The sequence below is a fragment of the Carlito syrichta genome, unplaced genomic scaffold (genome assembly GCF_000164805.1).
Source record: "Carlito syrichta isolate Samal-C Ts95f unplaced genomic scaffold, Tarsius_syrichta-2.0.1 Scaffold301783, whole genome shotgun sequence".
Taxonomy (NCBI): domain Eukaryota; kingdom Metazoa; phylum Chordata; class Mammalia; order Primates; family Tarsiidae; genus Carlito; species Carlito syrichta.
The window spans coordinates 201,416-207,292 of NW_007245879.1; the positions used below are offsets into that span (position 1 = coordinate 201,416).

Genomic DNA, 5,877 nt, shown 5'->3' on the forward strand with positions numbered 1-5,877 from the left:
TATTTTTTTTTTTAAGTTGGAGTCTCACTCTGTCGCCCAGACTGGAGTGCAGTGGCCACTCCCGGCCACCGCAGCCTTGACCTGCTGGGCTCCGGCAGTCCTTCCGCCTCAGCCTTCCGAGTAGCCGGAATTACAGGCGTGCGCTACCACGCCCGGCTGATTTTTTGATTTATTGTAGAGATGAGGTCTCGCTGCCCAGGCGGGTCTCGAACCCGCAGGCTCAGGCCATCCACTCACCTCAGCCTCCCAAAGGCACGGGATGACAGGCGGAGCCACCGAGTCCAGCGAGTATTTATTTTTGACTAAGAAATTTTGGAAGAAAAATTGTAGCATCATAAGACAGTGTCATGTCTCTCTTCTTCAGAGCTTGATTTTTTTCATTATAATGACATTTAGTTAGTTTTTCACTTGTTAACAATTTTACTTCTTAGAAACACTTATTTTCTTATGATTGCTTTTAAACTAAGAACACTTTAAATTTGCATATGTTTATCATTTTATTTGCTCACAGTTCTTTAGTTAACATCATCCTTTGGGATTCAGTTTTCTTCTTTTTAAAGATAATCCTTTTGCAATTTCTTTTATAAAGGTTGGTTGGTGGTAAAAGTTGCTTTTCATCTGAAGATTTTTTTTTTTAATCTCCGTTTTGTACAAGTGCTAAACCAATACTTAGAATTTTGAAGGTACTATTCTACCACATTTTGGATACATCATTGCTGTTGAGAAACCTTGTCTTGGCTTCATAGATGATACTTTTCCATTTGGTTGGTTTTAAGATCTTGTGTTTAGTATCTTGCAGTTTTACTGCTTCGAGTCTAAGCATGGATTTTATCTCAATACGTTTGGAATATATTGTGCTTCCTGAATTTATGAAATCATGATTTTCCGACAACGTGAACAGTTTTATCTCTTCTTATTCTCTCTTCCTAGTACTTCTACTCTGTAGTTTTCCCCTCTGTATCTCTTAATTTTTAAAAATATTTTCTGTCTCTTTATTTTTCCTGCTGCTCACTTGATGATTTCTTTAGATCTGTCTTTCAGTTTGCATAATGTTTCTTCAGCTAAGTCTAATATGATATTCAACATGTTTGAGGTTTTGTTTGTTTCTTGTTTCAATAAATGAATATCTGCCAAATGAGTGTCTTCCTCTGTCTACCTCTAGCAATTCCATTTAGGTTTTTTTTTCAGATTTACCTGTGGTTCTGTTATTTCTTAGGTTGCTGATAAGAACTTGGAGGGTTGAACCCAATGTGTAGGCTCTAGGTGCTTTTCCCTAGTTGCTGATAAAAGAATGTTCCATGTACTCTTATTGTTCTACATAAATGAAATACAAGTCAATTCTTGGTTTTTGAAGTTTTAGAAATTGCAAGGATGGACATGCCTACATACAATAAAGAAGAAAAAAGATTAAGGGTGGAGTTGCATAAGCTTTTGTATAAGATGCCATTGTGTTATTATAAATCAATATAACTGTTTTGAGGTATTTTAATTTTCTAATACACTACCTGCTATGCTGTAAGATTAACTAGACTTCTGTGTAAAATTTTTAGTGGGTACAAAATAGCAAAGGAGAAACCAGAGTATAACTGGAGAAGTTTGTGAGACGTGTTATGTATTTTCCTTGATTTTATGGACAGAAGAATTCATTTGACAAGTGACAAAAGTAGATTTATGACAAGTGCACACAACATAATATAACCTATCTTAATTTAAATATTTTCTTATAGCAAATAGTTTACACATTAAGAAGACTGAAAAGGCATGACAAGGAAGTTATTTTAGGTTAATTATTTAATTTTTGGTTAATTTGAAGTTTTCTCTATTAGATGAGATTTTAATCAGAAAACAATGATTTTTCTAAGAAACATTGTTCTTTTTCCAAGTGTTAATTAACCAACATTTTACTGTTTTAATATATTTTTACTTTTCTTCCTATTAAATAGCTATAATATTGCCAAAAAAATTTGTTTTGCCAAACTTAAATAATTAAATATTTAGATGCTAATATATGCTTGTATCTACCAAAATCCCCCAGGATCATTCCAAACTGCTATTTGGAAAGAAAATCCTTTAAGAAAATTATTGTATAATTGCTAACACATTACTACCAATAGTTATTGATTCAGGTAAAGTATTTTCAACCTACTTATACTGGTACTCTATCTTATTAAAATAGCTTCTTATGAGTGAGAATATATGGTACTCAGTTCTTTGTTTCTGAGATCAACCACTGAGTATTATAGACTCTAAATCCATCTAAGATGCTGCAAAGTCCATAGTTTTGTCCTTCTTTATGGCTGTGTAATATTCCACCATGCGTATGTACTGCATTATTTTAACCAATCCATTTGACCCCGAGAACTTATCATAATACTATCAGAAAAGGATTGGCAGTTGTGGGAGATTGCCAAGGGAGGGAGGGGCATACAACATCAATAAGAGGACCTGATCTCACACCAGGCTCAGTGAGAACCAACAGGAGGCCCAAACTTTACCTGTATGATGGCCACTTGTGTACATAACCCTGAAGTGTACCTCTCATCTTTCAAACTAAATAAAATAAAAGATTTTAACAGTAGCTTCTGATTATGTAAAACTCCATTTACTTCTAGCAGTGTGTGTCTTATGCAACCTTTTTAAAACAATGAGGCTCAACTGCACATGCTACAATGTATGAGTTATCCATTTTGTCATGCCCTTATCCACCCGCCTATCCGTCCCCATAATGTTACCAAACCAAACTGGGTCCACTGGTCCCAGCATGACAAAAAGCCAAACCCTGAAGCATCAGATTTTTGGAATGAGAAGGGCTTATTGCCAGTGGACTAACAGGCAGACGGGAAGAAACACCCAAACCCGTCTGGGGCTGGGTCAGGTTGTTACAAGCCTGGGGTGATATGGCATGATGGGATTGGATCTTGCAATGAGGTGATGCTGAGAGGTGTGATCTGACGGGCTTCTGCCCGGGCTGAGGCCGGGTTCCATCTGCTCAGGTCCTGCCACGTGGTATCCTTCTTAATTCAACCCCCTATTCATCCCTGTTACTTTCACCAGGCACTTAGGTTCCACTTCTGATTGCACACGTGTTTTTTCTGGGCATGCTCTGCTTCGGTGACCTTCAACCAGGGGGTCTATGGTCCCTGGAAAACAACTCACCTTTATGACATAAAAGTCGAGCCCGATTGATCTGGTGCAGTTACAATAACAGAGTAAATTGCACAGTAGTCAGTGAACCTCTAATTGTAGTTTGTGACGTTGCTAACAAGATTTACTCCCCTCGTAGAGCTGATTGTCTGAGGCAGTATAGAGCTAAAGAAGCATCCACTTCACAGCTGAGAAGCAAACCCTGTATGTAGGATTCAAAGGGACAGCACTTTACCACATTCTGGTTAAAAAGTGTCCCTATTTTCTAACGAACATAACCTTTGGGAATGACAGGCATTATCCCTAGTTCAACCACACTGACAAATGATCACTAGCTATTTTGTCCTGTGCCTTAAGAAAAGTAAATCAGTTAAACACTTGTGTATATATGATATATGTCAACAACAGTCTGTTTCCTTCTCCCTCCAAAATGTAAGTCTATTCAAATCCTCAAACCTGGTATTATTATGCATCACTGACCACGTTTCCTGTTAGCATGGACAACAAAATTGACAAGCTATAACACAGATTAGGAAAATCGCTCCGTGTAAAACTACAGTTCAAGTAGAATTTGGAGCCAGTAAATCGTCTGTAAATTATGGCACCTTATCCTCAAAGTTTTAAATTGAATAAGTTGTGCTTCCTAAAATTGGAAAAGACATTTAGTCAGTTTTTTTTTTCTATAGTAAGAAATGGGTATGGTATTAAAATATGCATCTTATCTTCTGTTTGCTGCTTGAGGTATGACGAGATGAATCTCATCTTTACATAAAATCAAAATGCAGTTCACACTGTGAACTTTTTACAAACCAGTTTGAGCAGAACACTCATTAAGGGTAATGGAAATTGAACATATACAGACACTGTTACACCACAACAAAATTTAAATCTCTAATGTACAGGATATTACTAAACATGAAAGATTCATGAGTTGGGATCTTAAAATTAAAAGGTATGTAATTTGGTTTACAAATCAAATCGATCTTTCCCGTGTTTATAGAACTTGCTATGCTGTCCCCGAATGCTGCTACCACTAGAAAGTCAGTTCTTTATTGCTCTAACCAGGTGCAACAAACATAGCACGAAATAAGCGTAAGCTAAATATATGCAAATTTGATCCCATTGGAACTTTATGGCCGAAAATTGGGAGAGCCTAAAACATACACTTCACTGCTCGGGAAATATTTCACTCGCATCCTATCTAGTTTTTAAAATTTATCTCTCATGCCTCCTCGCCCATACCTAACTCTTCTTTAGCTACCGAGTTTACACTACGAGTCGGTGAATGTCTGCCAGGGTTTTCATAACAAAATGCCACAGACTGAGTGGCTTAACCCACGGGAATTTATTTTCCCAGAGTTCTGGGACTAGTCATCTAGATCAAGGTGCTGTCAGGGTGGGTTTCTCCTGGGGCCTCTCTCTGGCTTGAAGACATCTGCCTTCTCACCGTGTACTCAAACGGCCATAGTTCTGGGGGTGTGCATTCCCGGGGTCTGTCTGTCTTCTCGTAAGGACACCAGTCTTGTTGGACTAAGGCCCCAGACATGTAGACGTCACTTAATCTCGGCTTCTGAAAGGATGTGTCTCCAAATGCAGTCACGTGTAAGGGCCTCAACATGTGCTTCTGACACGAGTTAGTCCACAACAGTCGACCGTTATGTGTTTCTTTCTGTTGTTGCCATAAAAATTAAAGTGTGGGTCTCTGCTGAAGGCCTCCAGAGGCCGTTGGCTAATTCTGTGTCTCTAGACCTCACTTTTCACAGTTACGGTGTTTGTAGAAAATGTGTGAATTGAAGCCAATGTTCATAAGAAGAAGCGTCACTCAGTGTTGAAGCCCATGGACCTACCCAGGCTGCCTGGATCTGTATCCGGCCTCCAGCACTTATGGGTATCTGTGGAGAGAGCTTGGGAACGTCACTCAACCTCTGTGCACCTCAGTCCCCTTATGCATATAATTGGCACGAATAACCTTCAGATGCACTTCGCCAAGTATTAGGAAGAAGCCCTGGCAACTAGAATATGCACATAAGTTAATATGTATTCTTCTTATTGAGCACATTTTCTATCTATTCTGAGTATTTAAAGGCATACTTTGAGTACTTTTTGAAGTGAAGAAGAATTTTTTTTTTAAATAATACTTTTTCCCCGGCTCAGTGGCTCACGCCTGTATCCCAGCACTTGGGGAGGTGGAGGCAAGAAGACTGCCTGAGTCCAGGGGTTTCAGACCAGCCTGGGCCGCATGACAAGACCTCGTCTCTACAACAAATCGACAATAATAATAAAGTTTTTACTTGCAAGTTGGTCAAACGCCTGGACTCTCCTCTCGGGCTGCCAGGTCTGTGTGCCGGCTGTATCTCTTCCTAGCCTGAGGTCTTCTGGCATATCCTCTACCCTCTCTAAATCTAACTTCACATTTGGGGACAATGAGCAGGAAAACGGGCGCCTCGTGGTGGTGGCGCGCGCATTAAATGCAGCGCTGTACATGAAGCAGGGTGTGCTGGACGCCGACGCCGAGTTCGTTTGTTCCGCGTTGCTTTCGGAGCCAGCGTCTCGCCCCGTCGCCGGGCGGGGCGGGGCGGGGCGGGGCGGCACACTCTCGGCCACTCCAGTCTGCAAGGAGCGGGCGCGACGGGCGCACGCCCCCACGCTCAGTTCGCTCCGTGACCGGCCGCAGAGACCGGGGCTCGCCCGTCGCCCGGACGGCTCTCGAGCGCGCGGGCGCAGACGGGCCGC

The 5,877-nt window shown here is 40.8% G+C and overlaps 1 protein-coding gene across 1 annotated transcript in view; it reads left to right on the top strand.

Moving 5' to 3' along the window:
- The window catches only part of NEGR1 (neuronal growth regulator 1), a 694,002-nt gene that overhangs the window by 48,160 nt on the left and 639,965 nt on the right, over positions 1-5,877 (top strand). The window lies entirely within an intron of this gene.